Source organism: Schistocerca piceifrons, chromosome 2, assembly GCF_021461385.2.
Source record: "Schistocerca piceifrons isolate TAMUIC-IGC-003096 chromosome 2, iqSchPice1.1, whole genome shotgun sequence".
In the NCBI taxonomy this organism is placed as follows: Eukaryota; Metazoa; Arthropoda; class Insecta; order Orthoptera; family Acrididae; genus Schistocerca; species Schistocerca piceifrons.
In genome coordinates this window covers 850092296-850107408 of record NC_060139.1, presented here as the reverse complement: position 1 = coordinate 850107408, position 15113 = coordinate 850092296, and positions in this window count along the sequence as shown.

Below are 15113 nucleotides of genomic sequence, written 5' to 3'. Positions count from 1 at the left end.
GAATAGGGTCTTCAGCCCAATATACATGACATGTTTTAAGATAAGGCCTTCTGCCTTTTGATTGAAACTCCTCTTATCGCTTAATATGCTACTTCCAGGCTAGTTCCATTAAAATTAAATTGCTAAGGCCTTCAGCCGATTAGATTGAAGATTTAGAAAATATTCTTGGGTGAAATCTCCAGAAGAACCTTGTATTTCAATTTTGCTTAAGCCTTGTGTCCTGGATTTTGAATGTGGCCTTCAGCCGATCTAAAGTTAATCAAAGGAGGTCGATCAAAGTTTTGAGTGTTGTAATATTGTGTGTTGATAAATAAAGTTTGTATGTTGAGTGCAACTGGCAGGAACTCATTTTGGCCCCTTTCCACAACCTAATCCGCTCTGTCCTGCTAGCCCAGGCACTTCACTTACCTTATCAGTCCACCTCATTTTCAACATGTCCGCCACCATAGAAGAGTGGGCAGCGCGCCAGCTTATCATGCCAGGGGGGGCGTTGAGGTTTGATTCCCGACTGTGCCGCAGATTTTCTCTGCTCAGGGACTGGATTTCTATGTTGTCTTCATCATCATCATCACCATTTCAAGTCGCCGAAGTGGCGTCATTGCAAAAGACTTGCACCATGCGATCAAGTCGCACGACATTTCATTTCATTTTCAACATTCGTCTGTAGCACCACACCTCAAATGCCTCGATTCTCTTCTGTTCCGGTTTTCCCACAGTCCATGTTTCACTACCATACAATGTTACGTCCAAACGTGCATTCTCAGAAACTGCTTCCTCAAATTAAGGCCTACGTTTGATACAATCAGAATTCTCTTGGCCAGGAATGACCCTTTTTTTGCCTGTGCTATTCTGCTTCTGATATCCTCCTTGCTTCAACGGTCATTGGTTATTTTGCTACCTAGATGGAGGAATTCCTTAACTTCATCTACTTTGTGACCATCAATCCAGATCTTAAGTTTCTCGCTTTTCTTATTTCTGTTACTTCTTGTTACTTTCGTCTTCCTTCGATTTACTCTCAATCCATATTCTGTACTCATTAGACTTCATTCCATTCAACACATCATGTAGTTCTTTTTCACTTTCACTCAGGATAGCAATTTCTTTTTAAAGACAACATAACTGAGTAATTTATACTCGTACGTGCAGTAGTGATGGTAACGATAAGTTAAACTAATGACTGAAGTGTATGTTCCTGCTTGTGCAGAATTATAAATCGAAATTGGCAGTTTGTAGAATGATTGTCGGAAGGACTGATTCAGCAAACAGAAAAGTCAACCACCTTTGGTGAAATTAAAAGCAAGTATGATAACACTAAGAGTGAAACGGGAAGTCCATTGTCCAATGCAGACAAGAAAGCGGATAGGTGGAAAGAGTACATTGAAGGCCTCAATAAGGGGGAAGATTTGTCTGACGTGATAGAAGAAACAGGAGTCAATTTAGAATAGATAGAGGATCCAGTATTAAAATCAGAATTTAAGAGAGCTTTAGAAGTCTTAAAATCAAATAAGGCAGAAGGTATAGGTAAAATTTCATCAGAATTTCTAAAATCATTGGGGGAAGTGACGACTAAACGATTATTCACGTTGATGTGTAGAATGTAGAGTCTGTCAACATACCAGCTGACTTTCGAAAAAGCGTCATCCACACAATTCCGAAGACTGCATTGGCTTCCAAACTTTTCTGATCTGTAGCTTGGATTCTAATGCGTGTTTTTAACAGCTTTCGATCACAGTACTTAAATTCAAATCTACCTTTGACAGAGGGAGAGGCAGAGGGATGGTGTAATGGTGTAGTTATGATTTCTATGTCCACAACAGCTGGAGTTAGAGTAGCCTGCTACTGGACAGTATCGTCAAATTTAGTAGATTCTTGGTGGGCAGCAAAGAAGTTTTGATTGTCTTGGTCGAAACATATTTATAGGTTGGCACAATACAGTAGGCTTGCTCTCTAGTCGCTTTTGTTGGAAGGATAAATTCCAGTTACATGAGGGGAGCTGATCACTGTTTGCTAGGAGCTTGGTAAAATCGGTTGCTCGTAAAAACTGCACCTCGGTAGTCTAGTTAATGGTTGAATTTGTGTAAGTTTCCAGTCTAACTGAAGCCCTAATGCTTTTCTCCTATAGCTGTATAATTTATTAGTTAATTAAATGAATTTTATTTTAACATCGTGACTGCTCAATGCTTTGAAAGTTGTGTGATTGCTCAGGCTTTTGTTTGATTCAACGAGTCACTTGAACACATGGAAGAATGTTGAATGGGTAAGATTTAATTCAGTCGACAACTCTTTTTTATTTCTTTTCTTTTTTTTTCTTTTTTGTAACCGCGATTGTGCGTGGACTATACAAAGGTTGGATATAAAGTAGTGGCAACACTGTTGTAATTCGTATCAAACTTTATTGACTGACGCTCACTGTACTAGATGCCCTCAATGTAATTGCCCCGCATCTCTGTCCCCTTCCGCCACACACATGGAAGGCGTAGCACGCTGTCAGCGAGTCCATATCTATCGATGTGTCGTAAGGATCGCCCTATGCCATTGATGACATCTCCTGTGTTGTATCATGCGCCATGGGGAGGTTCCTTCGTTTTGGCGAACAGGTCGTAATCGCATGGACTCGTATCGTGAGAATATGGTAGTGTTCCAGTATCTGCTACCCCCACGTAAGAGGGAGCTCCTGAACGGGGAATCGTGCATTGGCATGATGGATGATGGAATGCAGTGCCAGAAGGAGCCGTTATTTTCTTCTCATCGCAGGACGAAGGTGATATGGCAATAAATAGTAGTCATAGGGTGCAGTGACTGTCTGCCCCTGTGGTATAACTTGATGCAGGATTAACCCATGGATATCGTAAGCCGCAATAACTATCACTTTGGTACCAGCTAGTTCATGGCGCACGTTTTGTAGGTGAGGAGAACCACCGTGTTTCCATCAATCTGGCCGATCGTGAATGACATCCCTCCCATCCCAAACACTTTTACCCATCCCACCACCTTGCGGTATAGCAATATTGCATCACCACATCATCCCTGAAAACATTGTTGTGCACTCAGACCATGTGCCACTTAAGTCTTGATACACGTACGTTTTTCATGTTACCTAAACATACTGTTAGGGCGCTCGAACTGGCCTCCCGCATTTTCAGACAGTACGCACTGCAACTGATTCAAACACAGTTGTCGCCGCTCGCTGCGCCGCTCCAACTGACCTTCTGCTGTCAGCTACATACAGGGCGCATGGCACTTTACACACATCTTTCATGTTACGCCAATGTTGCCACTACTTTTTATCCAACTATAGTATGATTCCACTGTGATTCTGCCATGGATTTTTCAATTCGTTTTATTCTGTACCACCCAGGGTTCGGTACTTCCTTTGTTCGTTACCACTTGTAATGGTTCTTTATTTACGTGACCATTACGGCACTCCAACCGCAGTTCTCGATACCAGTAATATTGTACTACTTTTCTGCGAAGTAACAGACATATTTTTGTGACAATATTCACATTTGGTTTTGTTAATGTATAGGTACTCCGATGTATCGATATATTACAGTGATATGGTTCTTGTGTGTATTCATTTCTGTGAGACTGTCATAATCTTTGATTTACTTGTAACCGTTTTGGCGCGAATGCACACAGAGCAGTCTTTGTTTCACTTTGCAGAAGTTAAGTTGTTATTTCGCTTTGTAAAATAACAGTCAAGTCTTGTGTTTGGTTAAAGTGGAAATTAAATATATGAAGATTGATACAAAACTGTTTTCTTGATGATGTGACAATTAAGAAGAAGTATATGTGAATTTACAAGAAGTTTAATAAAAATGTGGAATGTGAACACCAGGTCAAAAATTATTTCTACCATGCCATTGTTCTGACCTGGGATTGTTTGATCATTAAGAATTTCCTGAAAAACGCATTTGTTAGTTCTTCAAATATTGCTAAAATACAGATCTAGACCTTATAGCAGTCAAAGTGGAATCACCCTAGAATGAACAAGATGAGCCTTAACAACGTCGACAAAATCTACGTGGGAAACCATTCAAGATAAGTGCCAAAATTAATAACTTTTTTCCAGTGACTTCATTATTTCTATTCTGACGATACCATCCACAGTCAATAACTGTGTTGTTGCCCGATAAAGCGAACATGTGTTGCGTGAACAACATTATTAATCTGATTTCAAACTTACTTGCAAGTGGTGGTATTGTTAGATACTACATGCCTGGTTTAAGAGCCCTTTCTGCTGTAACTTCTGTTATCTTCTTCTTACATTGTCTATTTAAATTAAATGTGTTTCTTAGCTCATGCGTTGATTTTCGTTTTGTATATTTCAATGGTAACTTTACATCTTATTTGCGTTAAAATCGAGGGAGCAGCATCTCTTTGCTAGCCACGTGTGGCAATGCTGGAGACCCTCTGTTTTTGTTCTTCTTTTTTCATCTATGCAGACCTCATCAACTGTATATGGGGGTGTCAAGTGCGTTTATGGTTAACCTATCCTTCGATTATTCCCATTCCATAAACCACGAAGTTAGTAATGGACTCAGAACCAAAGTTTAAGATTTACCATATGTGGAACTTAATATACATCAAGCACCAGCAATCTTCACATTGTAGTATGTTCACATGTGTTTTAAGTACTATCTCAAAGTCAATAAATTTTCGTTTTACCCTTAGTTATATTCAGGCTCTCTACAAATGAAATACATCCCACTCCCGATCTACCTCTGATATAGGGCGCTTCCTATAACACTTCCGTGTGCAGTAGTTAAACAAAGGCCGTTGTTTTCATGAATTTGATAATTTAAATTTGCTCAAGGTTAAACAGATTGGATCTTACATTCTCAAAAGCACGACCTTAACTACCAAAACAGAATCAGGACTGTTCAGGCTGCAGCCACAGTCTTTAAGTGAGCAAATCTCCTCGAAGTACTCGAGTTAGCGGTAGCAGCAGCGATCGCTGTGTTTCTCTGTTTAATATTACAACCCTTTACAACTAATGTAGCAACCTTTTACTGCCTTCACACCAGGTAACTGAAAGAAACGCGCATTGAGGCGAACAGTCGTGTCACTGTTACCCAAATACACTACTGTTCATTAAAATTGCTACACCAACAAGAAATTCAGATGATAAACGGGTATTCATATATTATACTAGAACTGACATCTGATTACATTTTCACGCAATTTGGGTGCATAGATCCTGAGAAATCAGTACCCAGAACAACCACCTCTGGCCGTAATAACGGCCTTGATACGCCTGCGCATTGCGTCAAACAGAGCTCGGATGCCGTGTACAGGTACAGCTGCCCATGCAGCTTCAACACGATACCACAGTTCATCAAGAGTAGAGACTGGCGTATTGTGACGAGCCACTTGCTCGGCCACCATTGTCCAGGCGTTTTCAATTGGTGAGAGATCTGGAGAATGTGCTGGCCAGGGCAGCAGTCAAACATTTTCTGTACCAAGAAAGGCCTGTACAGGACCTGCAACATGCGGTCGTGCTTTATCCTGCTGAAATGTAGGGTTTCGCAGGGATCGAATGAAAGGTAGAGCCACGGGTTGTAACACATCTGAAATGTAAAGTCCACTGTTCAAAGTGCCGTCAATGCGAACAAGAGGTGACCGAGACGTGTAACCAATGGCACCCCATACCATCACGCCGGGTGACGCCAGTATGGCGATGACGAATACACGCTTCCAATGTGCGTTCACCGCGATGTCGCCAAACGCGGATGCGACCATCATGATACTGTACACAGAACCAAGATTCATCCGGAAAAAGGACGTTTTGCCATTCGTGCACCCAGCTTCGTCGTTGAGTACACCGTCGCAGGCGCTCCAGTCTGTGATGCAGCGTCAAGGGTAACCGCAGGCATGGTATCCGAGCTGATAGTCCATGCTGCTGCAAACGTCGTCGAACTGTTCGTGCAGATCCCATCTGTTGACTCAGGGATAGAGACGTGGCTGCACGATCCGTTACAGCCATGCGGATAAGATGCCTGTCATCTCGACTGCTAGTGATACGAGGCCGTTGGGATCCAGCTCGGCGTTCCGTATTACCCTCCTGAACCCACCGATTACATATTCTGCTAACAGTCATTGGATCTAGACAAACACGAGCAGTAATGTCGCGATACGATAAACCGCAATCGCGATAGGCTACAATCCAACCTTTAACAAAGTCGGAAACGTGATGGTACGCATTTCTCCTTACACGAGGCCTCACAACAAAGTTTCACCAGGCAACGCCGGTCAACTGCTGTTTGTGTACGAGAAATCGGTTGGAAACTTTCTTCATGTCAGCACGTTGTAGGTGTCGCTACCGGCGCCAACCTTGTGTGAATGCTCTGAAAAGCTAGTCATTTGCATATCACGGCATCTTCTTCCTGTCGGTTAAATTTCGCGTCTGTAGCTCGTCATCTTCGTGGTGTAGCAGTTTTAATGGCCATTAGTGTACAATAATTACACTGTAGTCATCGCGATTTGTGACGGACCAAGGGACAATACAAAAGGTAGTACATGGTCTTTAATAGGCCGTATGATCACCACGGACGGCAATACATTATCCGCAACTTGCTCCCACGCTGGGCACAAGGTAGGTAACGAGTTGTCTTACGTCGTTCTGTTCCTCCACTACCGCCGTGTTCCCGCCTCTCGCTATATAAAGCAGCCAGGAATATTGTCAAACATGATCGTCGTTGTGGTCCAGATGTTATGGTACAGGGAAGGATAACGTTGCATGGAGATACTGACCCGTTTCAGGGGTGCATTCAGCCCTGACTTCATTTTTATGGATGTCAATGCGGAACGACACCTAACAAAGCAGGTAGAAGAGTTCTATGAACGAGAGAATATTCGGCGAACGGATTGGCCCGCCTGTTCACCCAATTTAAATCCCGTCGAGCACGTGTGGGATGCGTTGGGAAGATACAGGGTGATCAAAAAGTCAGTATAAATTTGAAAACTGAATAAATCACGGAATAATATAGATAGAGAGGTACAAATTGACACACATGCTTGGAATGACTTGGGGTTTTATTAGAACCAAAAAAATACAAAAGTTCAAAAAATGTCCGACAGATGGCGCTTCATCTGATCAGAATAGCAATAATTAGCATAACAAAGTAAGACAAAGCAAACATGATATTCTTTTCAGGAAATGCTCAATATGTCCGCCATCATTCCTCAACAATAGCTGTAGTCGAGGAATAATGTTGTGAACAGCACTGTAAAGCATGTCCGGAGTTATGGTGAGCCATTGGCGTCGGATGTTGTCTTTCAGCATCCCTAGAGATGTCGGTCGATCACGATACACTTACGACTTCAAGTAACCCCAAAGCCAATAACCGCACGAACTGAGGTCTGGGGACCTGGGAGGCCAAGCATGACGAAAGTGGCGGCTGAGCACACGATCATCACCAAACGACGCGCGCAAGAGATCTTTCACGCGTCTAGCAATACTTTTTTTTGTTCTAATGAAACCCCATGTCTTTCCAAGCATGTGTGTCAATTTTTAACTCCCTATCTACATTATTCCGTGGTTTATTAAGTTTTCATATTTATACTGACTTTTTGATCATCCAGTATAATGCAGCAAATGGTTCAAATGGCTCTGAGCACTATGGGACTTAACTGCTGAGGTCTTCAGTCCCCTAGAACTTAGAACTACTTAAACCTAACTAACCTAAGGACTTCCACATCCATGCCCAAGGCAGGATTCGAGCCTGCGACTGTAGTGGTCGCGCGGTTACAGACTGTAGCGCCTAGAACCGCTCGGCCACCCCGGCCGGCATATTGCAGCATGTTCACATGCACCAACGGCCACCCGGCAACAGCTGTCAACCGCACTGGTGGAGAAACGGAACACCCTACCACAACAACTCCTTACGAAGACAGTGGCCAACACCGCAGCACGTTGCAGGGAGTGCGTTGCCGTACCTATTAAGAACCTTGTCCTGTCTTTTGTAATGTCCAAGAGACCAACATGAGTCGCGATGACTTCAATGTATTTTTATTTATTAATTTATTTATTTAACCTGGCAAGATTAGGGCCATCAGGCCCTCTCTTACATCTAACCAGACATTCTACTTAATTTACTTTCATATGTTTTAGTAGGCATGTTAAACTACATCTAGTACAAAAAGTGAAATAAACAATTACAAAGGCACACTTGGAAAAATTCATACACATACATTTTATATTCTTAGATGACAAGAACTGCTATAGTTAGACATTCTGAAAGAGACAGATTTTAGATAGGAGTGCTACCGGAAGGGAGAATGAGGGAGACTGATGGTGAAGCGAGGAGAAGAATAGAGACATGATGAAACATAATTAAGGAAATATAAAGGAAAAGAAGATCGCGTGGCTAATAGAGATAGATGAATAGGAAGAAGAGAAAGGAGCAAGATAGGAGACTCTAGCTTTGCTATTTGACAGAGGAGAGGATTGGCCTTGAACATTAATTTTGTGGCAAACGTTATGAGGATGATAGTAGGAAATGCCTCAACTTCTTAAAAGCAGCAGGGGATTGAATTTTGCCCAAGGTAAGGGTCAGTTTGTTCCAGAGGCGGACAGTGGCAACTGAGAAGGAGTTTCCAAAAGTTTTTGTTTTGTGAGTGGGCGCAGTTAGGATACCAAATAACAGTGACCTCGTGTTTCGATTATGATGGCATGAAAGGTGTCCAATCTCTGAAGCAAGGTACTGGGGTGCTTGCGCGACGAGGAGTCGGTGAAGTAGACAGAGTGTGATAGTCACGCAATTTGTCCTGCCGCAGCCACCCTAGCTGGGAGTATGAGGCACTAACATGCTCATATCGGCGAATGTTGCAGGTGTAACGCACACAGGCGTTCATGGTTAGTTCTAGCCGTCTTTTGTTTTCACTACTCATGCCTTGTTGAATTACATCACAATAGTGGAGGTTCAGTAGAACGAGTGCTTGCACGAGCTGGCGTTTCAAGTCCTGTGGAAATACGTCCCAAAACTTTTTAAGAGCATGGAGACAAGTGGTCGTCTTCCAGCACACTGCGACTGTATTCTCTGCCCAGTTGAGATGCTCATCCAAATTTACACCCAAGTTCTTATCTGTTTTCTGATATGGTATTGGAATACCGTCGATCGGAATAGGAGTCAGCAGTTCGCGGAAATCTGAACTTATTAATTTCTGATGGGCTATTAAGATTACTTGTGTCTTTTTTGCATTTAGTTTAAGCCCCTGGTTTTTCGCCCATGTCACTACTGAAGATAGATCATCATTCATCTGAGCGATTGCAGTGTTTATATCTTCAGAGCTGACGCTTAGGTAGAGCTGGAGGTCGTCGGCATAGAAATGATATTTACAGGAGGACAGAAAATACGAAATATCATATTAAGAAAACAAAAGTGGTCCTAAGACTGATCCTTGTGGCACTCCCGAGGGCACATGTTTTCAGGAAAATTTTTCGTTTACATAGACAACACATTGCTGTCTGTCTTTTAAGGAGCTTTCAAACCATCTCATTGCACTATCTGAGAAATTAAGCTGTTGCATTTTTCTGAGCAATATGTCAAAGTAAACAGTGTCAAAAGCTTTGCTGAAGTCTACATCAATATTGTTGCCTTTCGGCTGTCGATGTCATATTTCAGGTCATCAGTCACTTTAATTAGGGCAGTGTTTGTGCTGTGGTGTTTACGGAAACCGGATTGAAATTTGTCATAGAGGCTGAATTCATGCAGGTGTTCAGTGATTTGATCATAAACAATATATTCAAGTGCTTTGGAAACAGCAGGCAGTATGCTAATTGGTCGGTAATCACTAGGCAGTTGCGGGTTTTCGATATTAGGGATGGGTCGAATTATGCTTCTTTTCCATGCAGTCAGATATACCGGGTGTTCAAAAAGTCAGTATAAATCTGAAAACTGAATAAATCATGGAATAATGTAGATATAGAGGTACAAATTGACACACATGCTTGGAATGACTTGGGGTTTTATTAGAACCAAAAAAATACAAAAGTTCAAAAAATGTCCGACAGATGGCGCTTCATCTGATCAGAATAGCAATAATTAGCATAACAAAGTAAGACAAAGCAAAGATGATTTTCTTTACAGGAAATGCTCAATATGTCAGCCATCATTCCTCAACAATAGCTGTAGGAATGTTGTGAACAGCACTGTAAAGCATGTCCGGAGTTATGGTGAGGCATTGGCGTCGGATGTTGTCTTTCAGCATCCCTAGAGATGTCGGTCGATCACGATACACTTACGACTTCAAGTAACCCCAAAGCCAATAACCGCACGAACTGAGGTCTGGGGACCTGGGAGGCCAAGCATGACGAAAGTGGCGGCTGAGCACACGATCATCACCAAACGACGCGCGCAAGAGATCTTTCACGCGTCTAGCAATACTTTTTTTTGTTCTAATGAAACCCCATGTCTTTCCAAGCATGTGTGTCAATTTTTAACTCCCTATCTACATTATTCCGTGGTTTATTAAGTTTTCAAATTTATACTGACTTTTTGATCATCCAGTATAATGCAGCAAATGGTTCAAATGGCTCTGAGCACTATGGGACTTAACTGCTGAGGTCTTCAGTCCCCTAGAACTTAGAACTACTTAAACCTAACTAACCTAAGGACTTCAACACATCCATGCCCAAGGCAGGATTCGAGCCTGCGACTGTAGTGGTCGCGCGGTTACAGACTGTAGCGCCTAGAACCGCTCGGCCACCCCGGCCGGCATATTGCAGCATGTTCACATGCACCAACGGCCACCCGGCAACAGCTGTCAACCGCACTGGTGGAGAAACGGAACACCCTACCACAACAACTCCTTACGAAGACAGTGGCCAACACCGCAGCACGTTGCAGGGAGTGCGTTGCCGTACCTATTAAGAACCTTGTCCTGTCTTTTGTAATGTCCAAGAGACCAACATGAGTCGCGATGACTTCAATGTATTTTTATTTATTAATTTATTTATTTAACCTGGCAAGATTAGGGCCATCAGGCCCTCTCTTACATCTAACCAGACATTCTACTTAATTTACTTTCATATGTTTTAGTAGGCATGTTAAACTACATCTAGTACAAAAAGTGAAATAAACAATTACAAAGGCACACTTGGAAAAATTCATACACATACATTTTATATTCTTAGATGACAAGAACTGCTATAGTTAGACATTCTGAAAGAGACAGATTTTAGATAGGAGTGCTACCGGAAGGGAGAATGAGGGAGACTGATGGTGAAGCGAGGAGAAGAATAGAGACATGATGAAACATAATTAAGGAAATATAAAGGAAAAGAAGATCGCGTGGCTAATAGAGATAGATGAATAGGAAGAAGAGAAAGGAGCAAGATAGGAGACTCTAGCTTTGCTATTTGACAGAGGAGAGGATTGGCCTTGAACATTAATTTTGTGGCAAACGTTATGAGGATGATAGTAGGAAATGCCTCAACTTCTTAAAAGCAGCAGGGGATTGAATTTTGCCCAAGGTAAGGGTCAGTTTGTTCCAGAGGCGGACAGTGGCAACTGAGAAGGAGTTTCCAAAAGTTTTTGTTTTGTGAGTGGGCGCAGTTAGGATACCAAATAACAGTGACCTCGTGTTTCGATTATGATGGCATGAAAGGTGTCCAATCTCTGAAGCAAGGTACTGGGGTGCTTGCGCGACGAGGAGTCGGTGAAGTAGACAGAGTGTGATAGTCACGCAATTTGTCCTGCCGCAGCCACCCTAGCTGGGAGTATGAGGCACTAACATGCTCATATCGGCGAATGTTGCAGGTGTAACGCACACAGGCGTTCATGGTTAGTTCTAGCCGTCTTTTGTTTTCACTACTCATGCCTTGTTGAATTACATCACAATAGTGGAGGTTCAGTAGAACGAGTGCTTGCACGAGCTGGCGTTTCAAGTCCTGTGGAAATACGTCCCAAAACTTTTTAAGAGCATGGAGACAAGTGGTCGTCTTCCAGCACACTGCGACTGTATTCTCTGCCCAGTTGAGATGCTCATCCAAATTTACACCCAAGTTCTTATCTGTTTTCTGATATGGTATTGGAATACCGTCGATCGGAATAGGAGTCAGCAGTTCGCGGAAATCTGAACTTATTAATTTCTGATGGGCTATTAAGATTACTTGTGTCTTTTTTGCATTTAGTTTAAGCCCCTGGTTTTTCGCCCATGTCACTACTGAAGATAGATCATCATTCATCTGAGCGATTGCAGTGTTTATATCTTCAGAGCTGACGCTTAGGTAGAGCTGGAGGTCGTCGGCATAGAAATGATATTTACAGGAGGACAGAAAATACGAAATATCATATTAAGAAAACAAAAGTGGTCCTAAGACTGATCCTTGTGGCACTCCCGAGGGCACATGTTTTCAGGAAAATTTTTCGTTTACATAGACAACACATTGCTGTCTGTCTTTTAAGGAGCTTTCAAACCATCTCATTGCACTATCTGAGAAATTAAGCTGTTGCATTTTTCTGAGCAATATGTCAAAGTAAACAGTGTCAAAAGCTTTGCTGAAGTCTACATCAATATTGTTGCCTTTCGGCTGTCGATGTCATATTTCAGGTCATCAGTCACTTTAATTAGGGCAGTGTTTGTGCTGTGGTGTTTACGGAAACCGGATTGAAATTTGTCATAGAGGCTGAATTCATGCAGGTGTTCAGTGATTTGATCATAAACAATATATTCAAGTGCTTTGGAAACAGCAGGCAGTATGCTAATTGGTCGGTAATCACTAGGCAGTTGCGGGTTTTCGATATTAGGGATGGGTCGAATTATGCTTCTTTTCCATGCAGTCAGATATACCGGGTGTTCAAAAAGTCAGTATAAATCTGAAAACTGAATAAATCATGGAATAATGTAGATATAGAGGTACAAATTGACACACATGCTTGGAATGACTTGGGGTTTTATTAGAACCAAAAAAATACAAAAGTTCAAAAAATGTCCGACAGATGGCGCTTCATCTGATCAGAATAGCAATAATTAGCATAACAAAGTAAGACAAAGCAAAGATGATTTTCTTTACAGGAAATGCTCAATATGTCAGCCATCATTCCTCAACAATAGCTGTAGGAATGTTGTGAACAGCACTGTAAAGCATGTCCGGAGTTATGGTGAGGCATTGGCGTCGGATGTTGTCTTTCAGCATCCCTAGAGATGTCGGTCGATCACGATACACTTACGACTTCAAGTAACCCCAAAGCCAATAACCGCACGAACTGAGGTCTGGGGACCTGGGAGGCCAAGCATGACGAAAGTGGCGGCTGAGCACACGATCATCACCAAACGACGCGCGCAAGAGATCTTTCACGCGTCTAGCAATATACCTTTTTGAACTTTTGTATTTTTTTGGTTTTAATAAAACCCCATGTCATTCCAAGCATGTGTGTCAATTTGTACCTCTCTATCTACATTATTCCGTGATTTATCCAGTTTTCAAATTTATACTGACTTTTTGATCACCCGGTATTCCGTTCACGAGGGGAAAATTAAACATGTCTGTTAAGACAGGTACTAAGATATTGGCAACATTCTTAATCATGGTTATACTGATACTGTCATTGTCTATCGCATCAGAAGAGATTCTCATTATTGCTTTTCTTGTCGTATTTATCGTTACGTGTTTTACACGGAAGGCATCGTTGTTAGTTATCCAGTTATGGGATTCTTGTGGACGGTAATTATCAGCCGTATGGGTATTCAGAGGAGCAGAGAAGAATTCATTTAATTCCTTAGCTGAGACATGAAAAGCAGTTTCTGATTTTGCCTTTCCAACCGCCCAAGCTACGGAAATTCTTACAAAGAGTCGTGGGCGTCAGATCGCTGCATACAAGGGAGCGAGCGTGCCTGATTTTAGCATTGCGAATGCATTGTTTCACTCTGTTCCGTAGCTTTCTACATTCTTCGAAACGCTCGGGTTTCGGATCTGCCTTGAAACGCAGCCTCTCTATTATTCATCATTTGACATAAAACATGTGTCAGCCATGGAGCAGGAGATTTTCTTGCCCGGATTGTGCGTACAGCCGCATGTTTGTCATAAAGGGCAGTGAGTTTATCACCAAGTTCATTAATTTTGCCATACCATGAGATTTCCGAGCAGTCGACTGTTAGAGCGTCAAGGTCAATACGTTGCATGTTCCTACAAGTTAAGTAACGCGATTTGATCTTTGGAGACTGCACAGAGTAGGCCAGGAATATTACATCATGTGCTGAGAGGCCTGGGACCGAGGTTTGACCAATATCTCTTACTTTGTCAGTCTGTTTCGTTGAGCTTACGTCTATAAGAATAAGACTGTGCGCCGTATGGTGTGTAGGTTGTAATAGAAGAATGTTCGTGCTATTGCAACTAAACAATCTTCTTAGGTTTATTGTGGAGGGAGTGTCTCTTAGCAGGTCTATGTTCAAATCACCCATTACGATGACATGTTCGTATTGAAACTGAAGTGAATGTAATTCCGACTGAAAGGAACTCATTGAGCTTACTATGACGGCTTGTACACGACACCAATCAAGCACTTCCGACTTTGTATATTTATTTCAGTGGACATGAATTCAGCCTCTATTTCTTCAGCAGGGTTTGACGTACAGAAGACTTCCGCTTTGAGATCTGTTCGTATATACGCGCCGACCCCACCAACTCGCTTTTTTGATCTGTCTGCCCTAAGAAATGTGTACCCTGGTAGATGAATAGATGCAGAGGATATGTGTGGTTTTAACCACGTTTCGGATAAGAGGATTACATTGTAGTTTAGTTGGTTGAAGCGGAGGCTAAGTTCTTCGTAATGTGCAGATAGAGACTGGATGTTGCAGTGCGCTACTAAAAGCTCTGACGCGTTCCTCTGTGCAGCCTGGAGTAGGGTGGCAGACTGGTTTGTCCCTTTGTTAGGCACTACCTGCCGCGAGGGGCACTAGCCGCTGCTTCCGCCAAGTGACATTCCACAGGGGTGTCCGAGATTTTGCGCGCCCAGTTTGCGACTCCGCGAGTGCAGAAAGAAAGGCGATCGCAACAGATTTCCTGAGCAGGGGTATAGAAAATGGAGTAGTGGTATTCGCTGCAAGGAGAATATGACCGAAACAGTGACAGCTGTGTGTCACTGTGTATCCTCTGTCGTAAGAGATTA